Source organism: Prionailurus bengalensis, chromosome D1, assembly GCF_016509475.1.
Source record: "Prionailurus bengalensis isolate Pbe53 chromosome D1, Fcat_Pben_1.1_paternal_pri, whole genome shotgun sequence".
NCBI classification, from domain to species: Eukaryota; Metazoa; Chordata; class Mammalia; order Carnivora; family Felidae; genus Prionailurus; species Prionailurus bengalensis.
Window position 1 is genome coordinate 4,877,187 of NC_057346.1, and position 21,230 is coordinate 4,898,416.

The 21,230-nt window shown below is 37.4% G+C and overlaps 1 pseudogene; it reads right to left on the reverse strand.

Moving 5' to 3' along the window:
• Positions 1-5,549: 5,549 nt before the first annotated feature.
• Positions 5,550-7,673, reverse strand: LOC122482474 (annotated as a pseudogene).
• Positions 7,674-21,230: the final 13,557 nt, after the last annotated feature.

Genomic DNA, 21,230 nt, shown 5'->3' on the forward strand with positions numbered 1-21,230 from the left:
CATGGTTTGGAAGACTTAAATTAGGATAGAGATAAGTTCTAAAATACTGATTCTGGTAAATCATCACTAGCAGTAATTAAGTGTTCTGAGTTTCCTGGTAGTTTGGTTTTATAATACAAGTCTTCCAGGTGAGAAGGCAAGAAGAAATGAGGGTCCAGAGCAAACGGGTGGCTCAGTTGGTTAAGCATCTGAGTTTGGCTAAGGTCATGATTTCAGGGTTCATGGGTTTGAGCCCTGCATCTGGCTCCATTGTGCGGGTACAGAGCCTGCTTGGTATTTTCGATGTCTCTTCTCTCTCTGCCCTCACAACTTTATGCTCTCTCTCTCAAAATAAATAAATAAGCTTAAAAAAAAAGAAATGAGGGGCCTCTCACTTTTATTAAGTTCACTTAGCTCATATTACTGTGATCAAAATAGACAAGAGATAGCGAAAAACAAAACAAAACAAAAACAAAGACATTGGCTCTTCTGAGCTAAGGACTGCTACTAATTACCCTCTTAAGTCCCCCAAATAAAATGGCATTAATGTTGTTCATTATGTACATGGACTTTTGCATTGTGTTTAGGCAAACAAAACTTTTTTGCCCATAGGACAAATTAACGAAATGGCTTCCTGATGAGCAGAAGAAAAAACAAGTGAGTGTAGGGATTTCAGAAGATCACAAGACACTAGTGAATATATTGAGACTCTGGAAAGCCATATTTCTCCCATTTGTTCAGGCATTTAGCAGAAGTGATAGGTGCAATGAAGACAGAAGCAGGTGTAAACAGGAGTATGATGGATAGCTATTTACAAATGTCTTTCCATTTATAAATTAGCTTGACATGAGACATGCATGATATGACTTACTGAATAAAGTCATATTATCTTCCATGGGAATCAGATAAAATCAGCTCAAATAAAATTTTTAAAAAATGAGAAGCATATTAATATATCAATGTTTAAGCAAAATGCATAAACAGGAATAGGAGTCAAATTACTAGTGTTGAACATTGAATTAATGACAATATGTAGCTATAGTGGTATAAAAGAGAGGAAGTGTAATACAGTGGAAAGGGTATTAGGTTTAAAGTCTGTTATTCTGGGTCCAATTCAAATTCTTTCTCTCTTTATCTTTCTAATCTTTGGAGACATTCCTGAATATATCTGAGTCTATGTTTCCTTATATTAAAAATGTGAACATAATAATATACTTAATAAAAATAATAAATATCATATAGTGTTATTTAGGTGTATATTAGATGAGTTAATATATGAGAGTCTTTGTAGTAATGATCTTTAATAAATAGCAGTTCTCTTTTTCTCCTTCCCACTGGTTAGAATGCATAGTATTAGGTATGGGGAGATTCATTTTGTAATGAAAATGGTGTGTTGATAAGGGTAGAACCTCAATCATGATCTTGCCTATGCTATTATTAGAAATAACATCTGAGAAAAAACAATAAATTATGATGAATCTTCTTAGTGCTATCATCAGTTTTAGCGTAATTGCTCATTAAGCCTTTAAAATTATTAGACCTTGTTCCTTAAAAAGCCTTTCCTGAAGTGCAATGAGGCTGCTTATTCATGTCAAATGATTTACAGTGATATTCTTTGTAATTACAGATGTTACAGCTTCATTTGCATAGTTGAGATCATTAGCTGCAATATGCAGCCAGGGTTCACTGTGTCATGAAGTGGCTCCAGCATATCCGTGGGAATTAAATGTGCTTTTGGAACCAGTGTTAGAACTGGCAAAGAGAACAATGTTGGGCTAGCCTTATATTAAATCTTAGCTATATATAAGAAATATTAGTGTTTAAACAGAGCATAGGTCTCAGAATCAAGCATTTTTGATTTTGTGACTGGGGCACTGTGGTATCTTCCTGCCCAGAAAGAGAGAAGAGGGTGCATAAGATAACCAGTGTTTAGTTAAGGCAAATGCTATAGTAAGTACTATGTTAAATAATTTTCTCTTTTTCAGTGTAAAAACCATAGCAGCTGATCTCTTAGCTATTTATCTGATCCTGTTATTCAGTGATGCTTTTAAGAGACTTTATATCCTCATTTATAATTTTTAATGAAAACTGCCATGGTAAATGGGGCAGTACATACACTGACTATTGAGAACCTCTCTGAATCACAGAGTGGGGAAATAAATCAAACTTGGATCAAATAAAAATATAAACCATACTTTTTTGTATATAGGGAAAGTGTAAAAGAAAAAATCAGTTTCTAGTATAATAAATGTTAATAACATACTATTTACCATACTGCATAAATGATATTTTCAGGATAATGTATATCGAAATATATAAATATCTGTTTCTTCTATTCAATATGTACCCATCTAGAAAATATATATATATATATATATATATACATATATATATATATATATATTTTTTTTCCTTCTACTGTATAGAGATGAATCAGTACCAGAAAAAGCCTCACTATTTGGGAAAAACAAAGGATTTTATCAGGAAAAAGATGTGATCTGAACCTGAGAATATGAATAATTACACAGTATTTAAATCTAAATATATGTTATAAACAATGAGTTACTTTATTATATGCCCTCTGATATGTACACTGAAGGATCACAGAATCATTTTGTAGTTTTCCTGACAAGACTGTGTGATCTTAATGTAGTAATGAAGAAATGATTAGACAAACCATTTGAACATCAATTTTAAAACAACTGTTCTATTCTTTTGAAAAACAAGGAAGTACTTTTCTAGATTAAAAAAATTATATGACAGCTTCTATTTCCTCCATGAAGGAGTAAAAGGACTGGATTTAATTTCCTGTCTTAAACAATTAGCAAACTTGACAAAATCTATGAACCAACTCTTTTCAGACATTAAATAACAGAACCCATTGGATCATGATCCCTGAAGGGAAGCAAGTGAGTTGAGCCTGATGACCATGCTGGCTTTTTGCCCAGGGGCACATCCCCAAACAGACAGCAGAGAGAGACGTTCCAAGTGTTTCATAATGTTCTACTGGGTTGATGAGATGGAGATCAGGGGTCAGGGACTTTGAAGCTGCTGGAAGTTACAGAGTAGAATTCTGGAAAGGAGGAATTTATACAGGAAAAGAGCTCCACAAATCTGAAGATGGATTTCTATAAATTTTGCTGAATATGGGGAAATCAGTCCATCAAATGAAAGCTACAAGAATTTGGAAAATTGAGTCACTGGGAAACTCTGAGCTGAATGGAACCCAGAACTCCTGCAGGAATGGAAATCATTTGATTTTTGCACCAGCTAGAAGAAAGAGCCCTTGTTGATGGTTTGCAGACATTCAGTAAAAACCCCAGATGAGCCCTGCTTCAATAGTGGGGATAATCTACTCCTAAAGAATACAGTATAAGTACCTTCACAAAGCTTAAAACAATCCTTGAACCCTTCAGACTAAACTGCAAATAACTTGATTGCCTATCAGAAAAGCCCAAACTCTTTAAATAAAAACAACACAATCCATGAACTAATAACATAAAATTTATTGTCTAGCATCTAATGAAAATATCGCTGGACATACTAAAAAGCAGGGAAAAATTAATCAGGAGAAAAGTCAGTTAATAGGAACAGACTCAGAAATAATGCAGACAGTAGAATTAGAATGTATATTAAAAGAGAAATTATAAACATTTTCAAGAATTTAAAAGAAAACATGAATAGAGGAAGGATAGTAAAGGTACACACACACAGAGACATCAAATAAAATGAAAAGTCAACAGTAGATTAGACTCTGCAGAAAAAAAAAATCTGCACTTCACAGACTAGACACTTCAGAACAAATCATCAATAAACCTAAAGACAGAAATATAAACTTCCCAAAATTAAGCCCATAGAAAGAGACCACAAGAGAACAATATCAGTGAGTTCTTAGATAAATAATCTAAATATATGTAATTTGACTCCACAAATGATACAAGAGAAAGAAACATGAAAAATATTTGGAGAAATAATAAAAAAAAATCTTTGCAAATTTGATGAACACTGTAAACTCACAGGTGTAAGATACTCAATAAGCTTCAAGCAGGATAAACAAGATGAAAACCACATCTTGACACATTTAAAAAAATTATAATCAGAAAATCTTAAAAATAGCAAGAGAAAAGAACACATTACATACAAAGGGACAAAGAATTACAACAGACATTGTATAAGATACTACGCAAACCAGAAGACAATAAACCCCATGAAAATATCTATCTTTCTTCTTTCTTTCTTTCTTTCTTTCTTTCTTTCTTTCTTTCTTTCTTTCTTTCTTTCTTTTTTGGTTCTATTTTATTTTCCAAGTAATACTGGTTAAACACACCTACTTTGAAGCCCACAGTTTAGCACTCTTATTTGTATAGTTTAAAAAGTTATAGCACAATATCTTTACATTAAGGATTGGAGAAAAAGATTCATTCAAAACAAAACCTGACATATACATATTTTTCTTTGTACTTTATTTTAAATATATTAATTTTTAAATGATGCTCCTCTTTTCTACATATGGTGGTAAAATACTAATGTAACTTTTTACCAAAAGAAGTTGAAGACAGATATAAAGGAATTTTCACAATTGGAAATGGCCCTTCAGTTGCCATTAAATAAAATTTCTCAATCTAACTTACCAAGAAAAAGAATCAGTAGTTGCCACTATAAGCAAAAACATAAAGTACTAGAGTATCACCTACATTGCTCCTTACAACACATACTTTGAAAGAATCAGAGATACTTTATAGAAGTTTAGTCGGTTTTGAAAAGGTACATGGGTGTGCTTTTTTTTATGTTCTTGAAATGTCACCACCTCTGTTTCTGTTGCTGAGATGACATCTGTGACTATCAGTATAGACAAGAAGTTTGTTTGAACTACAGAAGGACAGGGACGTCTGGGTGGTTCAGTCACTTAAGCGTCTGATTTCCACACAGGTCACAGTCTTGGGGTTCATGAGTTCATACCCCATGTCAGGCTCTGTGCTGACAGCTCAGAGCCTGGATCTTGCTTCAGAGTCTGTCTCCCTCTCTCTCTGCTTTGTCCCCACTTGTACTCTCTCTCTCTCTCTCAAAAATAAATAAAACATTTAAAAAAAGTAAAGAGGGCCAGAAACCAACATCTAACTGCACAGTAACAATGTATTTTTCTTCATGCAGCCTTGTGTTTACTATATATTCAATGTTCTAAAATGATTTATAATACATAAACTTGTCTTCTAATGATTTCAGGTTTGATTTTATAACATGGAAAACATCTGAGAAAGAACATGACCTGGGAAAGAGAGAAGGGAGAAACCGTTATCACGATGAAAATACATTCATACCCAGCTGTACCATAAGAATATAATCCATTGAAGTTTCCAGAAATAATACTTCTTAAAGCTTCCCATGCACTTATGGGAAAGATCCCTCCTGTGTGGCATTAAATGGGGGAGGGATCAGTTTGTTTTAATAGAAACAGTTCACAACAGAAAAGATTTTAACTTTGGTCCATTTGTTAGCTTAAGGACAGTCACACTGCCCATCATCAATTCAAAAACCCAACACATAAATTAAAAAAATATTCATTTGTTATTTCATTCTAAAACAGGCACAGATACTCTGTTTTCATTCTCTGCCCTTTCAACTTGGGAATCGACTGTTGGTTTGGTCTCTAAACCATCAGCATCTTTGAAGGCTTCTCTGGCAGCCTCAACAGCATCTGCTTGGATGGGCTCTCTCTCCTCCTGGTGCATGATTTCAGGGGTCACTTGTTCCAAATTAGCTTCTAGAAGTTCAGTTTGTACTTCCCCTGGCATCTGATTTACCCATTCAACATTCAGCTGCTCCACAGATACTTCAGTACGTTCTTCAGTCTGAATTTGACCTGGTTATAGATAACCCACCTGGACCTGCCCTGGAAGTTCACTCATCTGTGAATCATGCACTTGGCTGTCCTGGAGCAGATCGGGATGGACCTGTTCCACAGTCACTTGTGCTGAATCCACACATTGAAAGCAGTGGTAACATATTCCCCTTCCCAACTTGTTCTATAATAGTCATTAATCATGGGGTTCAGTTTGCATGCGTGTTTCTACTGAAATAACTTTGGTTACTAGACACTCTGAAATACTGTATTACCCACATGCCTCCTTAATTCATTTCCTTGCATAAACCACAAGTCACATAGACTGCAATGGTGGGGTTTATCTCCAGTGTGTATTACAAAATGATCTTTGAACTGGTCCCTGTTGTTAAACACATTGTTACGGACCTGACATTGTTAAAGCATTTTCTTCCCTTTTTGTGTCCCCACTCCATTTTGGCACACAGTCAGGTGACATTTGAGGATGCCATTTCTGGCAGATCGTTCATGACAATTTGGACATTCAGAAGGTGTTTCACCTGCATGTTTTCAGAGACGTTCTTTAAAATGTCCAAAGTGGTCACATTGTTTCTCGTAGTATTGACACGTGAAAATTTTCCCCAGTTCTTTGCTGCATATTGACTCCACCTTCTCTGAGGTGTTAACAGTTGAGTTGCTGTCTCCACATGCTCTCCCAGCGATACCTTTAATTGCATATTTCACACTTGAGGCTCTCAGTGGAGTGTGGTTTCTGTGTTCATTAAAATGGTAAAATGATTGTTGGGTCTGGGTGGCTCAGTCGGTTAAGCATCCGATTTCAGTTCAGGTTATGATCTCACAGTTTGTGAGTTTGAGCCCCGCATCTGGCTCTGTGCTGACAGCTCAGAGCCTGGAGCCTGCTTTGTATTCTGTGTCTCCCTCTCCCTCTGTTTCTTCCCCTGCTCATGCGTTGTCTCTCTCTCTTTCCTTCAAAAATAAATAAAAACATTAAAAAATTTTAAAAAATGGTAAAATGGTTTAAATGAACAATTACATTTCTCCCAAGGGATTGAGTCTTTCACGTGTGACAGCTGAAATTCCACAATTTCCATACCTTCTACTGGTTTGCTTGTGGGGTCAGATGTACAACCCTCTTCTTTAATCTGCTTTTTTCTATCACCCCGACGGTACTTTCATCATAATATCTGCCAACAGAGCTAGGGTGGAATCATCAGAAGAAGCTGTGCTCTGATGTACTTTATAGACTGCTTGGCAGAAGCCACTTCCTCCAACATTTCAATGCCTTCATGTTCCACCTCGATTGTGCCTTCGGCAACCTCCAATTTTAATAGGTTCTGACTCTGCAGATGGCAATGACTCAGTGATAACATTTGAAGTTTCTGCAATCTCTCTCTCTCTCTCTCTCTCTCTCTCTCTCTCTCTCTCTCTTTTGCCTCACTTTTTCCTGTGGTATTTTCCTTTAGGGTTGCTTAGTTTTCTTTGTTCCTGACTTCAAAGGCTTTGATAGCTTCTAGTGTTTGTAGAAACTCTGCTGCTTTCTATATATCATTGGTCTCCTCTTCTCTTTGTATCATCAATTTTTCTGTATATGTGAACTCAATTAAATGATGGAGTCCATTTTACTAACAACTTTAACCTCCACTAAAGGTTCCTGAGTAAACTCCTGAAAGAATTTGTAGAAGAACTTACTGTAAGTAGTCAAAACGGCCTTGTGGGCCTTAAAATCATGTCTGTTGGCAATCAGGGTGATGTTAGTAAACTGATCTTTGTCTCATTGTTCATTCAATTGGCCCAGGATCATTTTTTGATGTTCTGGAAACTCCTGAAGGTGTTGCATCATCTCTTGCGCCTCCATGGCCATCAGGTTGCTCTAGATCTTAATCTGCCCTCTCACCTCTAGGGCCCTCAGAGCTTCTTCCCTGCTTTCCCCTCTCTTGGCGAATCTAAATCTTACTGTTCCCTACCCCTAAACAGCTCCTTGCCCTCCATCACCTCCCAAGTGCCTGGGCCCTGCCTCTGCTGATCTGGCTGGGGCTGAAAATGTCTTTTAAAAATAACAGCCAAGTATTTTTTTCAGAGGTGAGATAATTAAATGCCAGGAAAATTACACTAAAAGTTGTTAAAGAAAGTTTTTTAAATGCAAAAATACATATATAACAAATGAACTTGGAATTATGGAATGAAAAGAATCAGAAATAGTAATCTATTGGTAAATATGTTTTCACCTATTTGTTATATTTACATGTATAATTCACTGAATTGTTAGCTTCACAAAACATGTAGAAATAAACTTTATGATAGCAATCATACAGAGAATGAGATCCAACATTAAATGCAAAAATATTTACAAACATATATATATATATATATATATATATATATATATATATATATATTCCAATTAGAGCCAAAATTCCAAAGGGAACCAGTTCCCATAATGGAACTTGCTTGCACCATGCAAACGCCCAATGCTGTGCTTCTGTGGATCCATACCTTGAATAGGCCTGCCTCCATCCCAGTGCTGCAGGGCCCCTCCTGAAGGGGACCACCAAGGGCAAAGATAGCTAAGCCTAACCCTCCTGCCCCTGTGCAACTTGTGGATCCACCCTGGATAATATGCCTTTTGCCAGATCCCATCGAAGCAGCACTACAAGCCTGTCAGTGTGCAAGCAGCCCAGACAGGGCCACACGACTCCACAGTGATGCTGCCCCTGGGAGAGGGGAGGATAAGGTACACACCAGTCTGACTGTGGCTCCACTGATGGGCTGGGGGCAGACATTGGGTCTGACTGTTGCCCTGCCCACCAACACAAGTTTCTCCAGACAGCACAGGGGAAGTGCCCTGCAGTTTGGAGCTACCACAGGGACTACCCAAAATGATGAAATGGAAGAATTCTCCTCAAAAGAAACTCCAGGAAGTGGCAACAGCTAACGAATTCATCAAAAATGACTTAAGCAATATAACGGAACAATAATTTAGAATTATAGCCGTAAAATTAATCGCTGGACTTGAAAAATGCACACAGGACAGCAGAGAATCTATTGCTACAGAGATCAAGGGACTAAAAAATAGTCATGAGGAGCTAAAAAATGCTATAAATGAGGTGCAAAATAAACTGGAGGTGGCCATAGTACGGATTGAAGAGGAGAGGAGACAATAGATGAGTTAGAAGATAAAGTTATGGAAAAAGAGGAAGAAGAGAAAAAGAGAAAAAAAAAATCCAGGTGTATGAGGGGAGAATTAGAGAACTCAGTGATGCAATCAAACTGAACAATATCCATATCATAGGAATTCCAGAAGAAGAAGAAGAGAGAGAAAGGGGCTGAAGGTATACTTTAACAAATCATAGCTGAGAAGTTCCTTGATCTGGGGAAGAAAACGGGCATTGAAATCCAAGAGGCACAGAGAACTCCCTTCAGATGTAACTTGAATCAATCTTCTGCATGACATATCATAGTGAAACTGGCAAAATAGAAGGATAAAGAGAAAATTATGAAAGCAGCTAGGGATAAACATACTCTAACATATAAAGGGAGACCGATAAGACTACTGACAGATCTATCCACTGAAACTTGGCAGGCCATAAAGGAATGGCAGAAAATCTTCAATGGGATGAACAGAAAAAATATGCAACTGAGAATTCTTTATCCAGCAAGTCTGTCATTTAGAATAGAAGGAGAGATAAAGGTCTTGCCACACAAACAAAAACTGAAGGAATTCATCACCACTAAACCAGACCTATAAGAGATCCTAACGGGGAATCTGTGAGTGAAATATTGCAAGGACCACAAAGTACTAGAGATATCAGTACAAGCATGTAACCTACAGACATCACAATGACTCTAACCCCATATCTTCCTATAATAACACTGAATGTAATTGCACTAAATGCTCCAACCAAAAGACATAGGGTATCTGAATGGATAAAAAAACAAGACCCATCTATTTGCTGTCTACAAGAGACTCATTTTAGACCTGAGGACACCTTCAGATTGAAAGTGAGGCCATGGAGAACTATCTATCATACTACTGGAAGTAAAAAGAAAGCTGAAGCAGCCATATTTGTATCAGACAAACTAGACTTTAAATTAAAGGCTTTAACAAGACATGAAGAAGGGCATTATATAATAATTACAGGGTCTATCCATCAGGAAGAGCTAACAATTACAAATGTCTATGTGCCGAATACAGGAGCCCCCAAATATATTAAACAATCACAAACATAAGCAACCTTATTGATAAGAAAGTGGTAATTGCAGGGGACTTCAATACCCCACTAACAACAATGGAAAGATCACCTAGACACAGGATCAATAAAGAAACAAGGGCCCTGAATGACACATTGGATCAGATGGACTTGACAGATATATTTAGAACTCTGCATCCCAAAGCCACAGAATATACTTTCTTCTCGAGTGCACATGGAACATTCTCCAAGATAGATCATATACTGGGTCACAAAACAGCTCTTCATAAGTACAAAAGAATTAAGATCATACCATGCACACTTTCAGATCACAATGCTATGAAGCTTGAAATCAACCACAGGAAAAAGACTGGAAAACCTCCAAAATCATGGAGGTTAAAGATCACCCTACTAAAGAATGAATGGGTCAACCAGGCAATTAGAGAAGAAATTAAGAAACATATGGAAACAAATGAAAATGAAAATACAACAATCCAAACGCTTTGGAATGCAGTGAAGGCAGTCCTGAGAGGAAAATACATTGCAATCCAGGCCTATCTCAAGAAACAAGAAAAATCCCAAATACAAAATCTAACAGCACACCTAAAGGAACTAGAAGCAGAACAGCAAAGACACCCAAACCCAGAAGCAGAAGAGACATAATAAAGATCAGAAATAAACAATATAGAATCTAAAAAAATCTGTAGAGCAGATCAATGAACCCAAGAGTTGTTTTTTTGAAAAAATAAACAAAATTGATAAACCAGGATTCTCAAAAAGAAAAGGAAGATGACCCAAATAGATCACATCATGAATGAAAATGGAATTATTACAACCAGTCTCTGAGCAATACAAGCAGTTATCAGTGAATACTGTGAAAACTTGTATGCCAACAAACTGGACAACCTGGAAGAAATGGACAAATTCCTAAGCACCCACACACTTCCAAACTCAAACAGGAAGAAAGAGAAAATTAGAACAGACCCCAAATAAGAAATGGAATCAATTATCAAAAATCTCCCAACAAATAAGAGTCCAGGACCAGATGGCTTCTCAGGGGAATTCTACCAGACATTTAAAGCAGCGATAATACCTATCCTTCTCAAGATATTCCAAAAAATAGATAGGGAAGGAAAACTTCCAGACTCATTCTATGAAGCCAGCATTACTTTGATTCCCAAACCAGACAGAGACCCAGTAAAAAAAGAGAACTACAGGCCAATATCCCTGATGAATATGGATGCAAAAATTCTCAATAAGATACTAGCAAATCGAATTCAACAGCTTATAAAAAGAATTATTCACCATGATCAAGTGGGATTCATTCCTGGGATGCAGGGCTGGTTCAATATTTGCAAATCAATCAATGTGATACATCACATTAATAAAAGAAAAGATAAGGACCATTGATCGTGTCAATCGATGCAGAAAAAGCATTTGACAAAACTCAGCATCCTTTCTTAATAAAAACCCTCGAGAAAGTCGGGATAGAAGGAACATACTTAAACATCATAAAAGCCATTTATGAAAAGCCCACAGCCAATATCATCCTCAATGGGGAAAAACTGAGAGCTTTTTCCCTGAGATCAGGAACATGACAGGTATGTCCACCCTCACTGCTGTTGTTTAACATAGTGCTGGAAGTTCTAGCATCAGCAATCAGACAACAAAAGGAAATCAAAGGCATCAAAATTGGCAAAGATGAAGTCAAGCTTTCACTTTTTGCAGACACATGATATTATACATGGAAAATCAGATAGACTCCACCAAAAGTCTGCTAGAACTGATACATGCATTCAGCAAAGTCGCAGGATACAAAATCAATGTACAGAAATCAGTTGCATTCTTATACACTAATAATGAAGCAACAGAAAGACAAATAAAGAAACTGATCCCATTCACAATTGCACAAAGAAGCATAAAATACCTAGGAATAAATCTAACCAAAGATGTACAAGATATGTATGCTGAAAACTATAGAAAGCTTATGAAGGAAATTGAAGAAGATGGAAAGAAATGGAAAAACATTCCGTGCTCATGGATTGGAAGAATAAACCTTGTTAAAATGTCAGTACTACCCAAAGCTGTCTACACATTCAATGCAATCCCAATCAAAATTGCACCAGCATTCTTCTCAAAGCTATAAAAAGCAATCCTAAAAATTGTATGGAATCACAAAAGGCCTGAATAGCCAAAGTAATTTTGAAGAAGACCAAAGCAGGAGGCATCACAATCCCAGACGTCAGCCTCTAGTACAAAGCTGTCATCATCACGAAAGCATGGTATTGGCACAAAAACAGACACATAGACCAATGGAATGGAATAGAGACTCCAGAATTGGACCCATAAAAGTATGGCCAACTAATCTTTGACAAAGCAGGAAAGAATATCCAATGGAAAAAAGACAGTCTCTTTAGCAAATAGTGCTGGGAGAATGGGACAGCAACATGCAGAAGGATGAAACTAGACCACTTTCTTACATCATTCACAAAAATAAACTCAAAACGGATAAAGGACCTGAATGTGAGACAGAAAACCATGAAAACCTTAGAGGGTAAAGCAGGGAAAAACCTCTGGGACCTCAGCCATAGCAATTTCTTACTTGACACATACCCAAAGGCAAGGGAATTAAAAGCAAAAATGAACCATTGGGACCTCATGAAGATAAAAAGCTTCTGCACAGCAAAGGAAACAATCAACAAAACTAAAAGGCAACCAATGGAATGGGATAAGATATTTGCAAATAACACATTGAACAAAGGGCTATTATCCAAAATCTATAAAGGACTCACCAAACTCCACACCCAAAAAACAAATAACCCAGTGAAGAAATGGGCAGAAAACATGAATAGACACTTCTCTAAAGAAGACATCCAGATGGCCAATAGGCACATGAAAAGATGCTCAGCGTTGCTCCTCATCAGGGAAATACAAATCAAAACCACACTCAGATACCACCTCACGCCAGTCAGAGGGGCCAAAATGAACAAATCAGGAGACCATAGATGCTGGAGAGGATGTGGAGAAATGGGAACCCTCTTGCCCTGTTGGTGGGAAGGCAAACTGGTGCAGCTGCTCTGCAAAACAGTGTTGAGTTTCCTCAAAATATTAGAAATAGATCTCCCCTATGACCCAGCAATAGAACTGCTAGGAATTTCCCAAATGGATACAGCAATACTGATTCATTGGGGCACTTGTACTCCAATGCTTATAGCAGCACTCTCAACCATAGCCAAACTATGGAAAGAGCCTAAATGTCCATCAACTGATGAATGGATAAAGAAATTGTGGTTTATATACACAATGGAATACCACGTAGCAATGGTAAAGAATGAAATATGGCCTTTTGTAGCAATGGGGATGGAACTGGAGAGTGTGATGCTAAGTGAAATAAGTCATACAGAGAAAGACAGATACCATATGGTTTCACTCTTATGTGGATCCTGAGAAACTTAACAGAAGACCAAGGAGGAGGGGAAGGGAGGGGGAAGTTACAGATAGGGAAGGAGGAAAACCATAAGAGATTCTTAAAAACTGAGAATAAATTGGCACGAGATTTTCAGGGTGCTAGACAGAAAAAATATGCAGCCAAGAATCCTTTATCCAGCAAGTCTGTCATTTAGAATAGAAGGAGAGATAAAGGTCTTCCCAAACAAACAAAAACTGAAGGAATTTGTCACCACTAAACCAGCCCTACAAGAGATCCTAAGGGGGACCCTGTGAGACAAAGTCCCAGAGATATCACTATAAGCATAAAACGTACAGACATCACAATGACTCTAAACCCGTATCTTTCTATAATAACACTGAATGTAAATGGATTAAATGCGCCAACCAAAAGACATAGGGTATCAGAATGGATAAAAAAACAAGACCCATCTATTTGCTGTCTACAAGAGACTCATTTTAGACCTGAGGACACCTTTAGATTGAGAGTGAGGGGATGGAGAACTATTTATCATGCGACTGGAAGCCAAAAGAAAGCTGGAGTAGCCATACTTATATCAGACAAACTAGACTTTAAATTAAAGGCTGTAACAAGAGATGAAGAAGGACATTATATAATAGTTACAGGGTCTATCCATCAGGAAGAGCTAACAATTATAAATGTCTATGCACCGAATACAGGAGCCCCCAAATATATAAAACAATTACTCATAAACATAAGCAACCTTATTGATAAGAATGTGGTAATTGCAGGGGACTTTAATACACCACTTACAGAAATGGATAGATCATCTAGACACACGGTCAATAAAGAAACAAGGGCCCTGAATGAGACATTGGATCAGATGGACTTGACAGATATATTTAGAACTCTGCATCCCAAAGCAACAGAATATACTTTCTTCTCGAGTGCACATGGAACATTCTCCAAGATAGATCATATACTGGGTCACAAAACAGCCCTTCATAAGTTTACAAGAATTGAAATTATACCATGCTTACTTTCAGACCACAATGCTATGAAGCTTGAAATCAACCACAGAAAAAAGTCTGGAAAACCTCCAAAATCATGGAGGTTAAAGAACACCCTACTAACGAATGAGTGGGTCAACCAGACAATTAGAGAAGAATTAAAAAATATATGGAAACAAACGAAAATGAAAATACAACAATCCAAACGCTTTGGGACGCAGCAAAGGCAGTCCTGAGAGGAAAATACATTGCAATCCAGGCCTATCTCAAGAAACAAGAAAAATCCCAAATACAAAATCTAACAGCACACCTAAAGGAACTAGAAGCAGAACAGAAAAGGCAGCCTAAGCCCAGCAGAAGAAGAGAAATAATAAGATCAGACCAGAAATAAACAATATAGAAACTAAAAAAACTGTAGAGCAGATCAACGAAACCAAGAGTTGGTTTTTTGAAAAAATAAACAAAATTGACAAACCTCTAGCCAGGCTTCTCAAAAAGAAAAGGGAAATGACCCAAATAGATAAAATCATGAATGAAAATGGAATTATTACAACCAATCCCTCAGAGATACAAACAATTATCAGGGAATACTATGAAAAATTATATGCCAACAAATTGGACAACCTGGAAGAAATGGACAAATTCCTGAACACCCACACTCTTCCAAAACTCAATCAGGAGGAAATAGAAAGCTTGAACAGACCCATAACCAGCGAAGAAATTGAATCGGTTATCAAAAATCTCCCAACAAATAAGAGTCCAGGACCAGATGGCTTCCCAGGGGAGTTCTACCAGACGTTTAAAGCAGAGATAATACCTATCCTTCTCAAGCTATTCCAAGAAATAGAAAGGGAAGGAAAACTGCCAGACTCATTCTATGAAGCCAGTATTACTTTGATTCCTAAACCAGACAGAGACCCAGTAAAAAAAGAGAACTACAGGCCAATATCCCTGATGAATATGGATGCAAAAATTCTCAATAAGGTACTAGCAAATCGAATTCAACGGCATATAAAAAGAATGATTCACCATGATCAAGTGGGATTCATTCCTGGGATGCAGGGCTGGTTCAACATTCGCAAATCAATCAACGTGACACATCACATTAACAACAAAAAAAGAGAAGAACCATATGATCCTGTCAATCGATGCAGAAAAGGCCTTCGACAAAATCCAGCACCCTTTCTTAATAAAAACCCTTGAGAAAGTCGGGATAGAAGGAACATACTTAAAGATCATAAAAGCCGTTTATGAAAAGCCCACAGCTAACATCATCCTCAACGGGGAAAAACTGAAAGCTTTTTCCCTGAGGTCAGGAACACGACAAGGATGCCCACTCTCACCGCTGCTGTTTAACATAGTGCTGGAAGTTCTAGCATCAGCAATCAGACAACAAAAGGAAATCAAAGGCATCAAAATTGGCAAAGATGAAGTCAAGCTTTCGCTTTTTGCAGATGACATGATATTATACATGGAAAATCCGATAGACTCCACCAAAAGTCTGCTAGAACTGATACATGAATTCAGCAAAGTTGCAGGATACAAAATCAATGTACAGAAATCAGTTGCATTCTTATACACTAACAATGAAGCAACAGAAAGACAAATAAAGAAACTGATCCCATTCACAATTGCACCAAGAAGCATAAAATACCTAGGAATAAATCTAACCAAAGATGTAAAGGATCTGTATGCTGACAACTATAGAAAGCTTATGAAGGAAATTGAAGAAGATTTAAAGAAATGGAAAGACATTCCCTGCTCAGGGATTGGAAAAATAAATATTGTCAAAATGTCAATACTACCCAAAGCTATCTACACATTCAATGCAATCCCAATCAAAATTGCACCAGCATTCTTCTCGAAACTAGAACAAGCAATCCTAAAATTCATATGGAACCACAAAAGGCCCCGAATAGCCCAAGGAACTTTGAAGAAGAAGACCAAAGCAGGAGGCATCACAATCCCAGACTTTAGCCTCTACTACAAAGCTGTCATCATCAAGACCGCATGGTATGGGCACCAAAACAGACACATAGACCAATGGAATAGAATAGAAACCCCAGAACTAGACCCACAAACGTATGGCCAACTCATCTTTGACAAAGCAGGAAAGAACATCCAATGGAAAAAAGACAGCCTCTTTAACAAATGGTGCTGGGAGAACTGGACAGCAACATGCAGAAGGTTGAAACTAGACCACTTTCTCACACCATTCACAAAAATAAACTCAAAATGGATAAAGGACCTAAATGTGAGACAGGAAACCATCAAAACCCTAGAGGAGAAAGCAGGAAAAGACCTCTCTGACCTCAGCCGTAGCAATCTCTTACTCGACACATCCCCAAAGGCAAGGGAATTAAAAGCAAAAGTGAATTACTGGGACCTTATGAAGATAAAAAGCTTCTGCACAGCAAAGGAAACAACCAACAAAACTAAAAGGCAACCAACGGAATGGGAAAAGATATTCGCAAATGACATATCGGACAAAGGGCTAGTATCCAAAATCTATAAAGAGCTCACCAAACTCCACACCCAAAAAACAAATAACCCAGTGAAGAAATGGGCAGAAAACATGAATAGACACTTCTCTAAAGAAGACATCCGGATGGCCAACAGGCACATGAAAAGATGTTCAGCGTCGCTCCTTATCAGGGAAATACAAATCAAAACCACACTCAGGTATCACCTCACGCCAGTCAGAGTGGCCAAAATGAACAAATCAGGAGACTATAGATGCTGGAGAGGATGTGGAGAAACGGGAACCCTCTTGCACTGTTGGTGGGAATGCAAATTGGTGCAGCCGCTCTGGAACGCAGTGTGGAGGTTCCTCAGAAAATTAAAAATAGACCTACCCTATGACCCAGCAATAGCACTGCTAGGAATTTATCCAAGGGATACAGGAGCACTGATGCATAGGGCCACTTGTACCCCAATGTTCATAGCAGCACTCTCAACCATAGCCAAAGTATGGAAAGAGCCTAAATGTCCATCAACTGATGAATGGATAAAGAAATTGTGGTTTATATACACAATGGAATATTACGTGGCAATGAGAAAAAATGAAATATGGCCTTTTGTAGCAACGTGGATGGAACTGGAGAGTGTGATGCTAAGTGAAATAAGCCATACAGAGAAAGACAGATACCATATGGTTTCACTCTTATGTGGATCCTGAGAAACTGAACAGGAACCCATGGGGGAGGAGAAGGAAAAAAAAAAAAAAGAGGTTAGAATGGGAGAGAGCCAAAGCATAAGAGACTGTTAAAAACTGAGAACAAACTGAGGGTTGATGGGGGGTGGGAGGGAGGAGAGGGTGGGTGATGGGTATTGAGGAGGGCACCTTTTGGGATGAGCACTGGGTGTTGTATGGAAACCAATTTGTCAATAAATTTCATTAAAAAATACAAAAAAAACTGAGAATAAACTGAGGGTTGATGGGGGTGGGAGTGGGATAAAGAGGAAAGTGGGTGATAGGCATTGAGGAGAGCACCTGTTGTGATGAGCACTGGGTGTTGTGTGGAAACCAATTCGACAATAAATTTCATATTAAAAAAAATAGAAGGTAGAGATTGTTAGTTTGCAGAAACAAAGAAAACCCGGCTTAAATAATATACAGATAAATAGGTGGCACCTGGGTGGCTCAGTGTGTCAAGTGTTCGATTATTGATTTCTGCTCATGTCATGATCTCAGTGGTGAGATGAAGCCTCAGGTCAGGCTCTGCTCTGAGAATGCAGCCTGCTTAGGATTCTTCACCCTCACTCCCACCCCCTCCCCCCCCAAAAAAAGACAGAGATTGAGGCGCCTGAGTGGCTCAGTTGGTTAAGTCTCTGACTTGGTCTCAGGTCATGATCTCACAGTTCATGGGTTCAGTCCCTATGTCAGGTTCTGTGCTGACAGTTCTGAACCTGGAGTTTGCTTCAGAGTCTGAGTCTCGCTTTCTCTCGGCCCCTCCCCTGCTCACTTTCTGTCTGTGTCTCTCTCTCTCTCTCAAAAATAAAAAAAAGAAACATTTTTAAAAATATACAGATAAAAAAAAGTTTGTAAAAGATACATTATGCAAATACTGATTATAAAACAGGCCCAGTGGATATATTAATTTCAGACCATGTAAACTTTAGAATAAGGCACATTACAAGAGATCGAGATGTTTTATAATGACAACAGTTTCAATTTTTAAAAAATATAACCACATGAAACAGTATGAACTGAATTACAGGTTTAACAACATATGAAGAAAAACTATCAGAGAAAGTGGAAAGAAATATGGATAAGTTCATGATTATATTTGAAGACGGCAGTGATCCTTTTTAATAAATGATAGAACAAGTAGAAAGACAGCCAGTAGGAATATGGAAGACCTGAACAGGACAATCAGTATACTCAGCCTAAGTGACAGTTACATAGAATGCTATAGCAACAACTGCACTGCATAGTCCTTTCAGATCCACACAGAACATTGATCAAGATGGACCATCTCTTGGTGTATCAAGTCTCATTAAATTTAAAAAGACTGAGATCACACATATTATATTCCCTGACCACAATAAAACACACCATTTGGTGTGTAACACCAAATATTTATAAATCAAAGAATATGCAGCCAAGTAACCCATAGGTCACAAAAGAAATCACAAGAAAAGTTAGAAATACTTCATGTTGAATGAAAACGAAAACACAGCATATCAGAATTCCTAGGATGCAGCTAAATTGTGCTGTATGGCAAGTCATGTCTTTAAATGTATTTATTAGGAAAAAAGTTCCAAAATCCATCCTCTGCACTTTCCCCACAGGGACTTTGGGAAATAATACAGTTAGTATAATCCACCTTATTAACCATCTAAAGAAAAACCACATGCTCATATCAAGTGCTGAAGGAATGTAACTTGAACAAATTCAACATCACATCGTAATAATTTTCAGCATACTAGGAACAGAAGGGAACTTCCTCAGTCTGATAAAGAGCATCTAAGAGAAGCCCACAACTAACATCATACTTAATGGCGATAGCCTCATGCTTTCCCACAGGTGGATGTCCACCCTTGCCATGCTTCTTCAACATCCTACTAGAAGTCCTACCCAGCAAAATAAGGAAAAACAAAGAAACAGACAGACATACAAAACCCCAATCCAGATTGGAAAGTAAATAAATAAAACTGCTCCTATTGACAGACAAGATGATTATTTATGTAGAATATTCCAAACAATCTACAAAAATATTCCTAGAACTAACAAGTGAGTTCAGTAATATTGTAGGATACAAGGTGAATACATTAAAAAGTTGTACATTTGTTAAAAGAAAAGCAATGAAAACCTTGAAACCAAAATTTGCCAAGGATGCCATTCACAATAGTTATAAAAAAAAAAGATAAGAAAGGGACCTTTTTGCTAAAACCTACAAAACAGAGATGAAAGAAATAAAAGATCTAAAGAACTGCAGAGATATACCATGTAAATGGATTGGAAGTTTCAACATATATGTCACATTTTTCCAAATTGATCTGTCATTATCAGTATCATCTCAGATACAGACCTATGATCTATCCAGATGATTCCAACATTTTATGAAAAAGAGATGGAATCTGAATAGCCAGATTTATTTTAAAAAGGATAAAGTTGGAGAAATCACAGTACTCAGTATTTTTTCCTTTTTATTTATTAAAATAATTTTTTTAGAGTTTATTTTTGAGAGAGTATGTTGGGGGAGGGACAGAGAGACTAGAGCTGGTGTGTGGGGGGGAATAGAGAATCCAAAGTGGTCTCCGCCCTTACAGCATTGAGCCTGATGTGGGGCTTGAACTCACAAACTATGAAATCATGACCTGAGACAGAGTCAGATGCTCAACCGACTGAGCCACCCAAGAGCCCCCATAGTACTCAATATTAAGTCTTTCTAAAAAAAAATTAATGTTTATTTTTGAGAGAGAGAGAGAGTGAGCATGAGCAGGGGAGGGCAGAGAGAGACACACACACAGTATCTGAAGCAGGTTCCAGGCTCTGAGTTGTGAGTACAAAGCCCCACCAGGGCTAGAATTTATGAACCGTGAGATCGTGACCTAAGGCAAAGTCAGTCAGTCAACTGGCTGAGCCATCCAGGTGTCCCCCATAGTACTCATTATTAAGTCTTAATATAAAGCTATAGCAATCAATACAGAGTGATATTGATAGCGGGCAGACACAAAGGTCAGTGGATACAGAAGATTTCAGAAATAGACCCACAAAAATATGACTGATTTTTTTTTGACAATGGTACAAAGGCAATTCAATGGAGAAAAAATAGCAGTTTTCAACAAATGGTTTTGGAACAACTGGATATTCATAACACCAACAACAAAAAAGAAAACAAAAGGAGAGAGACTTTTGACCTATACCTCAGATATACAAAAATTAAGTTAAAATGGACAATAGATCTAAACATAAAATGTAAAACTATAATGGTTTTATTTTTATTTTAATTCCAAAAGAAATTATAGGAGAAAATCTTTGTGATCTGAGGTTGGGCAAAGATTTCTTAGATATGGGACCAAAAGCACAATCCATAAAAAAAAAAAAGTGCTGAATTAATTTTCATTAAAATTAAAATATTTTGCTCTGGGAAATACATTGGTAAGAAAATGAAAAATCAAGATACAAACTGGGAGAAAATATTTGTGAATCACATGTCTGGTAAGGGACTTGGATCTAGAATATATAGAGTCTCAAAACCCAAAAATAAGAAAGTAACATACAAGTGAAGAAAACTGGCTAAGGACTTGAAAAGGCCCTTTTCCCCACAGAGGATATATGGATGACAATAAGCTTTAAA